The sequence below is a fragment of the Rhinopithecus roxellana genome, chromosome 14, assembly GCF_007565055.1.
Source record: "Rhinopithecus roxellana isolate Shanxi Qingling chromosome 14, ASM756505v1, whole genome shotgun sequence".
Lineage (NCBI taxonomy): Eukaryota > Metazoa > Chordata > Mammalia > Primates > Cercopithecidae > Rhinopithecus > Rhinopithecus roxellana.
Window position 1 is genome coordinate 61,261,468 of NC_044562.1, and position 17,635 is coordinate 61,279,102.

General features: G+C 46.1%; 1 long non-coding RNA gene across 1 annotated transcript; it reads left to right on the plus strand.

Moving 5' to 3' along the window:
* Nucleotides 1-399: 399 nt before the first annotated feature.
* LOC115893289 lies at nt 400-3,270 on the plus strand. Its single transcript, XR_004053283.1, has 4 exons — nt 400-743; nt 1,842-1,964; nt 2,082-2,177; nt 3,182-3,270. It is a non-coding gene; the product is annotated as an uncharacterized LOC115893289 (long non-coding RNA).
* Nucleotides 3,271-17,635: the final 14,365 nt, after the last annotated feature.

The window sequence follows — 17,635 nt, forward strand, 5'->3', positions numbered from 1 at the left end:
TCGTTTATTATCTCCCAGGGTGATGTGGCAGCACACCGGGCATGAGGAAGGAGGGTTCGGGAGTATCCCTGAATATGGCCATTACTGGCATTGTGAGCCCCTCCCACCACTTCCTGCCACCCTACTCGCTTTCTAGCCGCACGGAAATGTTTGTGGTTCTCTGCATCCACTACACAGTTCCAGGGCCCACGTCGTGGCTCTGACAGTCCCCTCGGCTGGGATGTCCTGCCCCCGCATGGCTGCTCCGTTTGAATAACTCCTACACATCCTTCCAGACCCAGATCAAGTGTCTTCTTCTCCAGGAAGTCTTTTATGACCCCAGCTGACCAGACTGAATTAGACCTTCGGGGCGGAGCTGGGGAAAGGGTGGGGGGTGGTGGGGGAGGGGAGCTAGCAGTTTCAATAAGCACCCCCAGGTGGCTCTGACAGGCAGCCAGGCTTGCCAGCACTGCTCTGTTCAAAGCATCCTACAAAGGCCGTGCTTATTTATTTACTTTTGTAAGCTTCATCAGTTCTTCCAATTTTCACCCTGAAAATGATCCTTCAACCTCAGCCTCTGGGTAAGACACCCCGAAATGGACATGCCTAATGTGAAACATAGGTGCTTGATTGAGTTGGGCTATGATCGTCTGCAGAAGGTTGAGTAAAAGGGTGTCCAGTGTCTTATTTGTAGCTCAGAGAGACAACCTGCTGGCTACAGTGGTGAGAACTGATGTCTCCTCCAGGTGCTTTTGATGGGCCAGGTATGTTCCAATTCCTTTAAGTGTTATGCACACGTGCACTCTGCACTGCACCCTTATGTGCAAGTGTGACTATTATCCTTATTTTACAGAGAAAGACAGTGAGACCTGGGGAGGTTGAGTACTTGGCGCCAGGTTACTCATCACACCTGATTTGATCCAGACCCTTTGGCTTACACATGTCTTAGGTCTGGCTCCCTGGAAACAGTGCCTGAGCAAATCCTCAGTGCAAGTGACTGATCAAGGGATGCCCATGCTGTGGGAGAAGATAGTACAGGAGGGAGGGGAGCAGGAGAGGTTGGGGAGAAAGTGGGGCAAGGGGTGTGCAGGGGAAGTGCAGCTGAGCCGGCTCTCATGGAGCTCAGGAGTATTCACTGGGTTTGCCCCATAGTGCTTGGCACCCTTGCCTCTGCCAGTCTTTGGCTTTGGGCCTTCCCTGGAGGGGGACATACTTCTTGGGACCTCTGGGGAGGGGCTGCTGTTGCTCAGGAATGGTTCTCCAGGGAAGGCTACCTGTGCAAGTGCTTAGTAGCACCTGCAGCAGCTGGGAGATGGGCTGTCCCATGGACAAAGAATCCTAGGGGCTGGAGGGGGAGTAACCAATGATATGGCTGTCACAGCCCTCATCCTTAGCTATGATACAGAGTGCAGAGCTGTAAGCCATCCCAGCAGCTCTCAGCCTGGCCCAGACAATTCTTGAAAGGGAATGTTCCTGGGCTTTTTTCCCCCTGTGATCCAGAATCTCCACTATGGTTGCCATCAATAGACACGATTACCAGGCACCTCTCTCTGGCAGTACCTGGATGGGCTTCCTTCCTTGGGAGTCTGAAGGTGGCAAAAGGGTGCAGAGGATATCCTGAGAGTTCAAAGTCCTTTGCCTACATTGAGAGTCACACACAGGCGTCTGTGTTCTGCACCTTTAGCCCGTGGCACAGTCTGGCACATGGTAGCTCTCAGGGACAGCTTAGTGGCATGAATGAATGAGTGAAGCAATGATGCCATCAACCTTATTACCACCAAGTTCCTGGACATGCTGCTCTCCAGAAGGCCTACTGGGCAAACTCAAGGCCTCGTTATCTTTTCCTTCACCATCTCTCTAAGAAACAGGCTTGCAGCCCACTCGCCACCCCTCCCAGAGTTTGGTTGGCAGATTTGATGCAAGTCTTGGGTGTCTGTGCAAGTGATCATGTGTGTTTCCTGGGGATGCAGACTGCCAACGTGCAGGTGAGAAGCCACGGGGTAGTTCTTCAATGCCCAGTGACCCTACTCCGGGCTGGAGAGGTGAGTCAGGGAGACAACGAGGTAGGGATGCTCATGCATGGTTACTGTTACTGTTTATAGCTTCTCAGCCATTCGTGGCTGCAGCCAGTGGAAAAAGGACTTCACTATTGCTTATAAACCATGAATCAGTGGCCGCCTTTGCTAACAGCTTCCTTGGTGAGTATCTCATTCACTTTGCCCCTGAGGGAGGATTGGGGGGTAGCTGGAACAAGGTGCGTCTGTGCCATTTCCTGTGAATGGTTGCCTGGCAGTCGTCTGCTCATCAACCCCAATGCAGCGCTCTGACCCCTCCTGGTCTGTGGCTGAGGTGGGTGGGTGGGAGGTGAGCCTGGCTCCTCTGCTCGCCTGCCTTCCTACTTACTCACTGCCATGTCATCTACCCGGGCCTGTCCCCGCCCACTTGCCGATGGCATCCTGGACCTGGGACAGCCTGGCAGGGAGCCCATGTTTCCGTTCCTCCCTTTCCCTTCCCCAGAACCTTGTTTATCTACCCCAGAGAGCCAGTATTCCCTCCTACAGGGGCTCATCCTCCCGCAGTGCTGTGGTCAGCAGGGGGCTGAACATAGAAAGGGGAAAGCTTATGTCCTGTCTGCGAGAGGCACATGGTCTTATCACAGTGTGCACAAGTGATGACACAGGGGTCGGGCACACTCCTGCTGGCAGCCCTGTTGCAGGAGGGCATCACTCTGTCTGGGGTGTCAAGGACGGCTGCACAGCGGAAGTGACTGTTAAGTGTCTAGGTGGAGAAGAGGGAGAGGATGTTCCAGGCAAAGATAACAGTATGAATGGCTGTGAAGTTCCAAAGCTCTTTATTTGTTACATGTGCTAAAACATTCTGAGGCCTTCAAGTCTCTTCTACTTACTCCTCTCAACCAATCTCCATGATAACCTGGGAGGCCAGAAAGATGAGGACATTATTGTCATTTCACCACTGAGAAATTGGAGGTCAGATGGAGTAGCCAACAATCCACATCCTCTCCTTCAGACCAGTGACAGACCCCAGCCTGCAGTGTGCCCCCAACTTCTCCATTGCTGGGTCAATGCACAAGATGCATGATTTCATTTCATTTTATTCCATTTCACTTCATCTCATCTCACTTTATTCCCCTTGCTTCCTGCTCCCCAGCTCTAGGCAACTACTGACCTTTCTGTCTTTACAGGTTTGCCTATTCAAACATTGCATAGGAATGGAATTATAGAACACATGATATTTTGTGACTGACTTCTTTCACTTGGCATGTTTCTGAGGTTCATCCATGTTGTAGCATGTATCAATACTTCATTCTTTTTAATAGATGATTAATAATCCATTGCATGGATATAACACATTTTGTTCATTCATCACTTGGTGGACATTTGGGTTGTTTCTACTTTTTGCCTATTATGAATAATGCTGCTAAAATAAACATTTTTTTTTTTGTTTTGCTTTTGTGTGGACATTTGTCTTCAATCCTTTTGAGTGTATACCTAGGAGTGGAATTGTTGGGTCATAGGATAGCTCTATGTTGATCCTTTGGAGGAACTGCCAGAATGTTTTTTGAGGTGACTGCACCATTTTACATTCCCACTAGCAGTGTGTGGGAGTTCCACTTTCTCTGTATTCTCATTAATACTTGTAATCTAAGTCATCCTAGTGAATTGGAAGTGGTAGTTCTTTGTGGTTTTGATTTGCCGTTCTCTGATGACTGGTGACATTGGGCATCTTTTCATACACTTTTTGGCCATTTGTATATCTCCTTTGGAGAAATGTCTGTTTAGGCACTTTGCCCATTTTACAAATTGGGTTTTTTTTTTTTTTTGGGTTGTGAGAACTCATGATATATTCTAGATACAAATCTCTCATGAGATATGTGATTTGCAAATATTTTTTCCCATTCTGTAGGGTGTCTTTTCACTTTCTTAAAAGTGTCTTTTGAAACACAATAGTTTTAAAATTTGATGAAATCCAATTTTTCTATTTTTACATTTGTTGCTTTTTTTGTGTGTCATATCTAAAAAAAAAAATCCATTGGCTAATCTAAGGTTGTGAAGATTTACCCCTATATTTATTTCTAGGAGTTTTATAGTTTTAGTTCTTATGGCTAGGTTTTTTTTGTTTTTTGTTGTTTTCTTTGACAGGATCTTGCCTCATGGTCCAGGCTGGAGTGCAGTGGTGTGATCACAGTGCAGCTTCAACCTCCTGGGCTCCAGCTCCTCCCACCTCAGCCTCCTGAGTAGCTGAAACCACAGGTGTGTGCTACCATGCATGGCTAATTTTTTAAAGTCTTTTGTAGAGATGTGGTCTCACTATGTTGCCCAGGCTGGTCTCGAACTTTTGGGCTCAAGTGATCCTCCCACCTTGGCCCCCAAAAGTATTAGGATTGTAGAAATGAGCCACTGCATCAAGCCACATTTAGGTCTTGGATTCATTTTGAGTTAATTTTTGTATATGATGTGAGGTAGGGATCAAAGTTCATTCTTTTGGATGTGGATATCTAGTTTTCCCAAGAATGATTGAAAAAACAACTGTCTCCTTTGGAGTTGTTTTAGTGCCCTTGTTGAACATAAATGTAAAGGTTTACTTATCAATTAAACATAAATGTAAGAGTCTATTGCTGGGACTTGTTGGATTCGTTAATCTATATGTCTATCCTTATGTAAGTCCCATATGCTCTTAATTCCTGTTGGTTTGTAGTAAGTTTTGGAATCAGAAAGAGTGAGTCCTTCAGCTCTATTCTACTTTTACATGATATTCTGGGTACCCTGCAAATTTTAGAATAGGTTTGTCAAGTTCTACAAATAAGTTAGCTCTTTTTTTCCTTGTTATAGGTCCAAATTTCTGACATCCTGATCATCTTAAACCCAAGGAATAAGCTCAGAATGGCAATGGAAGAAGTGTTAAGAATGTCAGATGCCAGGTCAGGTGCAGTGGCTCATGCCTGTAATCCCAGCACTTTGGGTGGCTCAGGGGGGTGGATCACTTGAGCTCAAGAGTTTGAGACCAGTCTGGTCAACATGATGAAACCCCATCTCTACTAAAAATACAAAAAAATTAGCTGGGTGTGGTGACCCATCCCTGTAGTCCCAGCTACTTGAGAGGCTGAGGCAGGGGAATCACTTGAATCCAGGAAGTGTAGGCTGCAGTGAGCCGAGATTGGCCCACTGCACTCCAGCCTGGGTGACAGAGTGAGATTTTGTCTAAAAAAAAAAAAAGTCAGATGCTATAGAGACAGAGGCATGGGAAGCATAGTGAAGAGGTGAGGGAGTGGTGCAAGGTGAGGGACTCCAATGAGCATGGGCCCCGCCTCCTGTTTGGGTGCCTCCTTTCTGGGTCGTAAGTGGATTCAGGGCACCAACAATCCCAAGAGTCCCATAGGGCTGCTCAGCAGGCTTTGCAAAAAATTCTCACCAAGCTAGGGACACGTTTGGGTTCATTTGGGGCTAATAGGATAAAAGAATTTTGCCCTCAACCCTGTCTTTATTCTGCCTGTAACTTTCAAATCTGAAACTTGAGTTTCATATGTATTTAGTATCTTGGAGACTTGTGATCTCAAGCAACTGTATAGAAGCTTCAACTGTTTGCATCTTGGATATGGGCTGAGGGCTGGAAAGCCAACAAGGACAAAAGGGCCAAAGAAGCCTATTTCTTTCCCCATGAACATTGGAGGGATGTGACTCAGTGTCACTTAGGTGATGTGCATGACATGAGGGAAAAACCAAGGCTGATTTACAATATGGAAGAAGCCTCATTATAGTGTGTCTTCTACCAAAGATCAAAATAGTTAAAAAAAAAAAAAAAAAAAAAAAGTAAAAGCATTTCGAGGCTGAAAATAGGCAGAATAGGGAAAAAGTCAAGGTTCTCCTCAGGAAGTTTGTGGTTAAGGGTTAGAAAGTATGCAGCAGCCCACATGGAGAACCACAGAAAGATTAGAAGGTCATCAAGAGAGCCGGGACTGGCAGGGCTGGGAGCTGGAGGCTGAGGCTCTGCAGTGGATCTGCAGCTAGACCTTCCTGTGCCAGTCATGATCTCTTCTTGCCTCAGTTTCCTCATCTGTAAGATGAAGATTTGCACTAGATGCTCTCTAAGGAGGCTTTCAATGATGAAATTTTTGAATTCTGTGGATTGACACATTTTGGTGTGACATGAAGCTCTCCTGTTGCACCAGTGATTCAAAGAGACTCATGGGAAAGAGGAGGCTCAGGACACTCATCAGACAGAAGACTGAGTAGAGAACTCAGCACTTGCTTCCTTTGCCACCTGCCAACATCCAATCGAATTGTGAGGAGAAATGGTTTTTGTTGGCAAAGCATTTGTTCAATGCTAGGAATTGAGGAAGTCTGATTTTCTCCAGCTCCTTTACAGAATAATCCCAGTAAATGCCCTGATATTTTAAGAGGAGGGAGAGGGATGGAGAGTTGAGAAAGAGTTATGAATGGAGGAAGGATGCACAATGACTGTTTGGGGCTGTGGGGCTCTCTGCCCAGGCCCATCTGAATCTCAAGGACCTTTATGACTGAACTCTAGGTCTATTCGAAGTCTATCTTCATCTTCCCTGCTTGGGAGTTTGTGCAGGGCTCAGCTGTCTGGGTTCAAATCTCAGTTTTATCACTTATTAGAACAGTGAGCTTGGTGAGATTTCTTAACTGCTCCAAGCCTCATTTTCCTCATCTGCAGAAGTCAATGGTGAGGTTATGTCTCATGGTGTTTGGTGAGGTTAGAGAAGGCAAAGCACGTGATGTCCCCAGCATTGAGCCTGCACTCAGTGCTAGTCATTGCCACTTGAGGGAGATGGTGGGGGCCCCCACAGAATGCATAGAGCCTATAGCTGATGAGGCTTCCTGACCTTGGGGCCACTTTCTAGAGAGTGGGGCTCCTCCATGATAATGAGTCAGGGAGGCACCTGGTGGCAGAGAAGTAGTTGGCATTGTTGGGTAGTGAAGAACACCAGCACCAAAACCGAACCTCAAACCAGAAACAAGACCCGAAACTCAGCTGTCCTGCCATTAACCAAGCAGATCAGAGGGGACAGAACTGCATCTTTTGAAGAGACTTGCAGCCATGCAGGAACTTTAGGGACTGGGATGGATAGCCACCTTGGAGGAGATGAGGGTAGGACTTCATATCAAAGAGTTGAACCGAAGCCATCCCAGAATGACTGAGGGGCCACTGTGCTGCTCTACACGACCTTTCACAGCCAGAGTAGAGACACTACTGGAACCCAGTGGTAAGGCGTGTGGGAGGGGCTGCTTGGCACAACCTCATAGACATCTGGAAGAACAAGTGAGGGGACTGACATTAACACTAATGAGGCATGAATTGGGGGTTTTCAGCTGCTGAGTCCCAACTCCCTTGGAGCTATGTAATGTCCATATCTGAGAAGTGGGAGTGAACAACAATGATTCCTTGGCCTGCCCACCATTCAGGACTCATAAAGCTCATCCCTAATGTCCATCTTCAGAAGAATGAGGGCCAGTGAGACATGACCTGGCCTCACATCTCTGAAGGGTGGTTCTTGGAGCAAGCATGGCCTTGCCCTCCTCCCCTTCCACAGGGATGGCTGTGACTTTTGTATACTCTGGCTCATTTCTGTTTTGAACTTGTTAAATTTTATCAACAGCTACCTACAGAAGATTTGTTCATTATACCTTTTCTTGGCCACCATATTTTTTTAATGGTAAGTTAAATCAAAAGAAGTCTTAAATGGTATTGTGATATGTAGACTCTTTGGAAAGTTATTATGAAGTAGAGTGTCAGGTGATATGTGAAAAACCTGGTAGAATCATTTCTTTCTTGCCCTCTCTTCCTTCCTTTCCTTCCTCTCTCTCTCTCTTTCTCTTTTTCTTTCTCTCTCTCTTTCTTTCTTCTTTTAGATGGAGTTCCGTTCTTGTTGCCTATGCTGGAGTGCAATGGCACGATCTCTGCTCACTGCAACCTCAGCCTCCCAGGTTCAAGTGATTCTACTGCCTCGGGCTCCCAAGTAGCTGGGATTGCAGGCATGTGCCACTACATCTGGCCAATAATGTTTGTTTTTTAGTAGAGACGGGGTTTCACCAAGTTGGTCAGGCTGGTCTCGAACACCTGACCTCAGGTGATCCACCTGCCTTGGCCTCTCAAAGTGCTGGGATTACAGGGATGAGCCACTGCGCCGGGCCCAAGTAGAATCATTTCTTTTAGAAAATAAGGGCTTTTACTAGACTTTTAGATTTAACTAGAAGTTTCAAAGAGCTCAATCCAGATCTTGGGGTGCAGATTAAAAGTGAAGAGTAGAATTAGACCTTAAGAGGCACAAGACTGAATGTATTTTAGGAAAAGAGAGGATGTGGAAAGAGAAGATCCTTATATTTTAGGAAACTGTCTTCCACCATCTTTGCAGTACACAACTGTTGCCATGGTACTACTAACCTCATCTGTTAGTGAGCTCTGCTGTGATAACAAACAACTCCCAAATCTCAATGACTTTGAACACTGAACATTTCTTTCTTCCTTATGTTACACAAAAAGTGGCTATGGATTCCAGCCAACAGCTGGGCTGGTGCAGCTGGACTCCAGGAATCCAGTATTCTGGAAAAACAGCTCCTATTTTGTATGTGCTCATTTTGTAGCATGTAGAAAGGAGAGTTAGGGAGTCACAGAAATTTGTAATGCGTTTCTCATATATCACATTTTCTCAAGTTCCATTGGGTCAAGCTAGTCACACAGTCAAGGCTAGCAGTGCGATGAAGAATTAAAATCAGGGCTGGGCGTGGTGGCTCATGCCTGTAATCCCAGCACTTTGGGAGGCTGAGGCAGGTTGGAAGGTGGGTCACCTGAGCTCAGGAGTTCGAGACCAGCCTGACCAACATGGAGAAACCCCATCTCAACTGAAAATACAAAATTAGCCGGGCATAGTGGCACATGCCTGTAATCCCAGCTACTTGGGAGGCTAACGCACGAGAATCGCTTGAATCTGGGAGATGGAGGTTGCAATGAGCCAAGATCGCGCCATTGCACTGCAGCTTGGGCAACAAGAGTGAAACTCTGTCTCAAAAAAAAAAAAAAAAAAAAAAAGAGACTTAAAATCTGCATAAAGGTGGGTTTGGTAAATCAATGGTGATTAGAGGGAATGTATAATCTTCTACCAGGCAGGAGCCGCATATTAGAGGAACAATCATACCCTCCACCACACCCAGCAGGTTGTCCTCTCTTTCCTGTAAACAGGGGGGAAAAGCCACAGATACTGGAAATTTCAGATTGGCTTCGCATGGTGAATGGGACGCTCACCAGACTGCATCCCTACAATTAATATAGTGCCTACTCTGTAAAAGGTGTGTTGAAAGAGTTAAAGAATCATGGAACACAGACACAGTGGAGATGATCATGCGTCCTGTTCTTTAGTAGTTGTTTTATTTGTACTGTCTCAGATTTTAAAACACAAAAGCTGCAGTTAATTTCATTCACAAAATATGGTACGTCTGGTGAGCAAGTCTCCAAATTATCTTTTGGATTTCTTTCCTAAGCAGGAAAATTTCCCGGGAACACAGAGTGGCTGTTCATTTAGGATTAATGAAAAGCAGATATTTATAGTTTAGTCTTCAGAACCTTCCCTAACTAAGCCCCGTGTCTTAAAAGAATGATGAAAAACACCTTTGGAAGGCATATTGGCATGGCACAGCTAAAACTTCCAGTACATGTAAGTACCAGGAATGACCTGTGAACAGCATGGGTCTCCTTGGCAGGCAGTTCTAGTCCATAGGCAGTGTCCCAAGCCACTCCACAGTCTCTTCAAATTACCAAGGATGGGATTTGCTTATCAGTTTGTGATGAGGTTGGAGTTGTTTCAGAAAACACAATCTATCTGTTTTACTTATGACTAAGGGACTCAGTAGAATAAGAACAGATGAGAAAAAGGCATTTTAAAAGAAAGTTCTTCTTGCTTTGGCTTCCTATAGGGCAAATCCTTAAAACCGAGACATCAAGACAGAAAAATATGCCTTGGAGACTGCACACAATTTCCTTCTACTGCTGTTTTGAAGGGTATGGTGGATTTCAAGAACGTGCCAATCCTTTGCTTTTTTTTCTTTCTGTATTAAAATGGTAAAAAGGACATGTGTATATAAATTTATGTCAGAAAATTTTAAACTTTAAGCCCAAAATTCTATCTCTCCAAATTGTAAAGTAGTGTTTGGGAACAAATAAACTCGATGCTGTTGCTAGGACCCTTTCCCCCAATTTCCACCCTTTGATCATCTTCAGAAATTTTGAAAATGAATTATTTGACAGGGAGCTACATTGTAAAAAATTTTTGTCTTGATTTTCTCTTTCTTTTCAAAAGGGATTTAAAAAATAAACCACAATCCAGCAACCCTCTGTCTTTCCTGAAGCCACTTTCAATTCTTTTCACTCTTTCTTCTGTCATTTTCCTCCCTGTGAAATGCTTATCCTGCTCATCTCAGCTTCTCCAGTTATAAATATCTCTGACTTCCTTCTATGGGAATGCGCATTTCCTTGTCTTATGTCAGCCATTCCTCTCTCCCTGATAATTGTATCACAAATGTTGTTTAAAGAATTCTTCAGTGTTTACATGATCACGAGCGCTAAAACGACCTCTTCTTTGGTTTGTTTGCTTGTGTGTGTGTGTGTATATATATATATAGAGAGAGAGAGAGACAGAGAGAGTGAAAGGGAGAGAGAGACTTCCAGCCTCCAGAACAGTAAGAAAATAAGTTTCTATTGTTCTAGGTGACCCTGTTTATAGCACGTTGTTAACAGCAGTCCTAGCAAACTAACACAGAGATTGTGTGTGCCCACTGCTGCCCAGGATGCTGGCCAATGGGGCGGGGGCTCGGTGGGAAGTACTTTCCTGAACCCCCTCCACTTCCGGGGAAGCACTTTCCCGAACCCCCTCCACTTCCGGGGAAGCACTTTCCTGAACCCCCCTCCACTTCTGCGCCTGCTGTAGGTCTCCCTAGGCCCTGTTCTGTGCTTGTTGTCCCCGGGTCTGGAGCTTCTCTGGTTTAATTGTTCTTGAAATTAATCCCAGGGTGAGGAGGGAAGAGTGGTCAACGTGGGGTGGGGACCTAGGGACTTAAGTCCTCCCTACTGAAACTCCCAACTCATCCCTGTGTTTTCAGCCTCAGTTCAGTCTTGGATAATAACGGGAGCCTCCAGTTCCTGAGCGATCTGTTATCACTGCAGATCGGATTTCCAGTTTAGGCGTTCTTCAGGGATTCCTTCCAGGTGGAAGTGAGGGCGCCCTCTCCTGGCGTCCCCAGCATCCGCCCGTCCCTTCCCGGCCGGCCCCTTAACCCCGGTTCTCCACAAGTCTGCAATGAGATCCTTGAGGTCCACGCCTGCTTCATCTTGGCATCACCTCCACTTCCTAGGGCAGGGCTTCCCCACACAATAGCCCCTCAGTCACATTTGTTGAATAAGTGAAGGAATGAAGGAGTTGAGATGACTGAAGCTAAAATGAGTAGACATCTGACTTTGTGCCTAAGAGAAAATTCTTCCTAAGGCTAAGATTGTTAAATAAAGGAACTGGTCCACCCATCCTTTACACATGGAAATTTATATTTCAAACTGAAAAAAGCCAAATTGGCACTTTGGTTTCGTCCTATAATTATAAAACCAAACATCTCCTTGCTAAAATTTTTAAATTCCAATCAACTGCAAAAAGTTTCTTGGATCTTCTCACATTTGGGTTTGACATCCTTAAAATTAATCAGCTGAGCATAGTTTATAGCTCACAAAAATCTAGGGAAAATGCTATTTTTTTTTTTTTTTTTTTTTGAGACAGAGTCTTGCTCTGTTGCCCAGGCTGGAGTGCAGTGGTGCAATCTGGGCTCACTGCAACCTCCACCTCCAGGGTTGAAGGGATTCTCCTGCCTCAGCCCTCCTGAATAGCTGGGATTACAGGTGCGTGCCACCACACCTGGCTAATTTTTTTTTGTATTTTTAGTAGAGAGGGGGTTTCACCACATTGGTCAGGATGGTCTCGAATTCCTGATCTCATGATCTGCCTGCCTCGGCCTCCCAAAGTGCTGGGATTACAGACATGAGCCACTGCGCCTGGCTAGGAAAATGCTATATATTTTAACTGGGCAGTTTTACACCGATTTTTCCTAGAGCCACCTAAAAGCGGGCACATTCTCTTTAATGCAATTTTCTCATCCTCCCCAAATGTCTGGGTTCACATGTCCCCCCAAAATTAATCATTCAAGATGAACATAAAATTGTTTGTTAGACTTTTCTTCACAAGAATGTTTATTTTCGTAAAGTGTTTCCCATACACTCAAAGACTCACTTTAGGATCCCCAGTCCTCGCCCATGTCTCCCTGGGTTGACGCTTTAGGAAACATATTTGATATCTACTTTGTATTTCAGGCTTTTGTGCTACTGAGAGGCAAAGACTTCCCTTCCTGCCTGTTTTACTTATTTATTTATTTATTTTTGAGACCGAGTTTTGCTCTTGTTGCCCAGGCTGGAGTGCAATGGCATGATCTCGGCTCACTGTAACCTCCACCTCCTGGGTTCAAGCAATTCTCTTGCCTCAGCCTCCCGAGAAGCTGGGATTACAGGCTCCTGCCCCTACACCCAGCAAATTTTTGTATTTTTAGCAAAGATGGAGTTTCACCATGTTGGCCAGGCTGGTCTTGAACTCCTGACCTCAGGTGATCCACCCATCTTGGTCTCCCAATCCTGCCTGTTTTGATGAGAAAAGTGTTTTTAAGAAAAGTCAAGGAAAATCTAGAATAGCTACACTTTTACCACAGCAGAAGAAATCGTGGAATTACAGTGGGAATAAGTGTAATGGCTTGACTGATCTGCTAGTCCAGGACTTATTTCAGAAATGTGTCTTCTTTGAACAGATTGTATTAGTGCATCAGGCAGGACTTCTTTGGTTGTAAGTGTTGGGAACTTAACTTGAACTAGTATAGAAAGGATGTCTGGAATCAGGAAGCCGATTGCATTCTCTTTCTCTCCTCTCCACTTCTCTCTGCTTTGCTGTCCTTGGCTGGCTTCCTTCAAATGGTAGCAAATATGGCAGCTCCTGGTATTATCAGAAAGGGCTTGAGACTGGCTGGCTCTAAGATGTAAGCAGGCAGACCTGGGGATGAGCTCACCAACTCTGGATCACCCGGTAGAGGAGATGCCAGAAGGTTCTTCTGGAAGATGGTAGCTCTCATTTGAACCCCTGGTCAAAGTAGGGGATGGGCATTCCTGAAATAAGAGAAGTGTTGGTCTAGACACATGGCCCAACAGCTCTCTGTTCATGGCTGGCACTACGTTTTCCTTCATAGCCTGGTATGTTTTAGTAGCATAAAGTGAAGTGCTATTTGGTTTTACTCTCAAAAATTGCGGAAACAGCATCATTTGTGCAGTAGAATAGAGTAGGAAACATTCACACCAACATGTCCATATGAAGTGCTTAGGGAATGGGGAGGGGCAGCTGGTCCATCCTTGTTCCTGAGCCTGAGTCTGGGTGGGGCTGAATCTAGAGGTGGGAGCTTTGAAATGTGCAAATTGGGGCAGGGAAAGAAATTGAGGCTGGAAATGAGGCAGAGATGAATACAGTTGATGCAGCGCAGATCTCTGGGGGGTTATTGCTGGATGATTCTGGACATTATTGAGCACAGCTACCACTCACTCTGCAGAAGAGAAAACTGAGTTGCAGGAACCTTAGTTGATGTGCCCAAAACCTGTGGTGAGTTAGCAGCAAAGAAGGCACTAGGGCCTCATTCCCAGAGATCTGCTCAACTTTCCACTCTTAAAACAGGCACAGGGATGGAATGAAAAACCCCAGTTGCCCTCTGGCTGTGGGGTCATTGGAAGCCTCAAGTCCTCTTCCTTGGTTGGGCTTCTAATCGTTCTTGTCTTGAAACAGGCCTAGTTGCCTCAGTGGAGCATTTTACTTTACGCTGATTTTGGAATCTCACATACCTCCTCTTCAATAAGATGACACTCCAGCCTCACTGCAACAAGCAAATCTATTAACATGATCACAGATCCATCACCGGGAGCTGGTTGGGAGGGTGAGAAGAGTGGACTTGAGCTAGCCCTCCAGGAATAACTCCCAGGACATCCCAGCAAGAACCCTCTGGTCCATTCTGGGAGATGGGGAAACAGGAGCCTGTACTGGAGAGACTGAACTTAGGAATGCACTGCACAGCTGCAATCCAGGGTTTAGAGGATAAAGATGGAGGCACCCTTCAGCAACTGTCTGGATGCTGGGATGCGGCGTGTGGCAGATGCTGCTGCTGTGGCTGCAACTTCCCTTTGAGTCCCAGAGACTGTGATGGAACCTGGATGCTGAGTCCGCTACACTGTCTGCCACTGCCTCTTAACATTCAGGAAACTGGAGTCTTCATATTGGCTTCTCTATGACTGTGTGTATGTTCAAGTTCCTTCAAGCAGAGCCTGAGATGGGGTGCTGTGCAAGTGATTACTGAGGGAGAGCTCCCAGGGGAAACCTAGAAGGAAGGCAGGAAGGAGGATAAGGGCAGGAGAAGAAGCCAGGCAAGGGGTGGGTTCTGAGAAGTCAGGCTGGTCCCATGGGAGAGCTCTGCAGTGGGAATCCTCTTGCCAAGTTTTTCTGGCCCAGAGGCAATGGACTGGAGTGTTGTATCCCACATTAGACATCATTGGCTGTGGGCCACCCCAAGGGAGATGGGCTATAACCCTGTACTAGTTATCAACTGCTGTGTAACAAATTGTCACAAACTTAGCAACTTACAACAACATGCATTTAATATCTTGGGTCAGGAGTTCGGGCCTGGCTTCGCTGGGTCCTCTGCTGGAGTCTCAGAGGCTAAAACCTCAATTTGGGAGAATACATTTCTTTCTGAAACAGGGAATATTTTCAAAGCTCACATACATGTTGGCAGAAGTCAGGCCCTCGTGGTTGTTGAGTTGGGGTTCCTGCTTCCTTGCTTGTTAGGAGCTGCTCTCAGCTCCCAGAGGCCCCCACATTTCCTTGCCATTGGCCCTCACAGGATGGCAGCTCACTTTGTCAAGACCAGTGTCTTAGTCCATTTGGATGGCTGTAACAAAATGTCATAAACTTGGCTTAAACAACAGAAACTGATTTCTCATGTTTGGGAGTTTGAGAAGCCCAAGATCAAAGTGCCCGCAGATTCAGTGTCTGGAGAGGTCCTGCTTCCTGGCTCATGCACAGCACCTTCCCTCTGTGTCCTCACATGGTAGGAGGATGGAGCGGTCTCTGCATGTCCTCTTTTATAAGGCACTGATCCCATTCATCAGTGGAATGATGATCTTCTCCTCTATGACCTAATAACCTCCCAAAGACCCCATCTCCCAATACCATCACTTTGGGTGTTAGAATTTTAACACATGGATTTTTGGGGGCCCTGACATCCAGACCCCAGCAGTCAGCAAGATAATCTCTCCCTGCCATTTCCTAGGACAGAGTCTTCTGTGATCCCTGGATGACTTCCCGTGACCCAACTGTAACCTAATCCAGGGAGGGACACCATTCATCTTTGTCATGTTCAAAGGCTGGAATCAGGGCTCAGCTTCCATTCGCACTCAAGAGGAGGGGATTACACAAGGGCTTGACTCCTGGGGGTCATCTTAGAATTCCACCCACCCTACACACCCCAATGTCTCCAGAAGAGACAATTCCCAGCATCCATGAACAGTCTCCCAGGAAAGGGCATGGGAGTGAACCACTAGTATTTGACTCTCATATGAAGGGGTTCTTGCAGAGGCACTCATGGGACCTTCCACACTATCCTTGCCCACGGGAGAAAGGCCAGCCAAAGTCACAGAAAATCACCATCCCTCAGGCCACCTTCCAGCCTGAGTATCTGGGTGGGGAAGCCTTATCCCCATCAAGGCCATAGCCACAAGGGAGCTTGGGAAATGGAGTTCTGAACTTGCTAACTTGTATAGTTAAGAAAAAGATATGGGAAGAAAATGGGAAGAGGTGCCAAGGGCCAGTTCAAGCCTGCAGTGAAGGGGAAACAGAATTGAGAGATTCCATGACTTAATGAGGTCCCACTGATGGCCTGGCCTAGATCCAGGACTGGGGCCGTTTAGGGCAGCTCCAACTTTTGAGGTTGTTTTCCTCCTGGGATCGGGTGGCAGAGAGGAACTGGAAATGTAAGTGGAAATCCACATACTGGTGACTAAGGAAGAAAGCTGCCATAGAACTCAAATTCTCTCTTGTTAGCACGAGGGAGGATTACCACGAGTTTCTGGAAGTTTCTAGAGCCATGGGCAGTGCTGAATAGGATCTGGATCATCAATGATTAGGTGCAGCTAAATGTTAAAGATTATGGTTTCCTACTGAATGGGAGCTTTTATGTCTTTAAATCTTGTTCTAAATGATTTCTTGCCCTTGCTATTTAAATACAGCCATCCGTTGGTATCCATGGGGGATTGATTCCAGGATCCTCCATGGAGACCCAAATCCACAGAGGCCCAAATCCCTGAAATAAGGTGGTATAGTATTTGCACATAACCTACGCATATCCTCCTGTGTACTTCAAGGCATCTCTAGATTACTTATAATACCTAACACAGTGTAAATGCCATGTAAACAGTTGTTATACTGTGTCATTTAGAGAATGATGACAAGGAAAAACATCTGTACATGTTCAGTACAGATGCAATCATCCACTTTTGAAAACCATTTTTGAACCACAGTTGGTCAACTCCATGGATGCAGAGCCCATGGATACAAGGTCGACTGTAATAAAAACTTTCAATACCAAGGAATGCATGTGCCTAGTGATTTTGTGAAAAAGAGTGTATTTGTACTTGCAAGAAACCATGGAGTGGAAACACCACTAAACGTGCTTGTTCAGTTAGCTTCAGTTTGCTGAGCTGCTTGGAGCACGGGGCTGTAATCAAAGGTTGTCTTCTTTGCAGCAGACAATGTTCTGGGAGAAATAGTTCTCCCTAATGCTGAACTTGCAGACTCTAACCATGGGGGTGGCAACAAGTATCCCAGGTCTCTGTAGGGGCCTGAGTCCATGCCTGCACTGTGCAGAGAGGATGAGGGCAGAGAACTGGATGCCCCTGGAGGGGTGTGTTATCCTTCTACATGGCATGCAGGCAGCGCGGTTCTATACTCAGAGCCTCTGCTCAGAACCCCATAATTCATGTTCCATCCTTGTTCCCTACCCCAGTGCTCTGCAAGTGAGCCCTTTGGTGCAGTGATGGGTTGGGCCCCTTTATGGGAGAGGAAGGGAGCCCTGGAGCTGCAGAGGGGAGCAGGCATTCTCTCTGGGGGACTGTCTTCTTTCTTCCCTAAGTTGGAGGGAGATAATCCATGGGAAGGAGTTAATGATTTCTTCACTCTTCAAACTTGGTCCAGAAGAATCTCAAAGTCAAAAAGACCCTTTGGGATGTCTCTTGATATTTCACATTAATGGACTTTTCATAAGGACCACCTGATGGGAGAGCAGTGAGAAGTTTGGGGATGGCCAAGGCTGGAGTTGTCATTTGAGCTCTCATACTAATCCAGACCGGACAAAGACAATGTCACTTACTCTCTCAGAAATTTCTTTCTTTATTTCTTTTCTTTCTTCTCCCTCCCTCCCTCCCTCCCTCCCCTCCCCTCCCCTCCCTCCCTCCCTCCCTCCCTCCCTCCCTCCCTCCCTCCCTCCCTCCCTCCTTCCTTCCTTCCTTC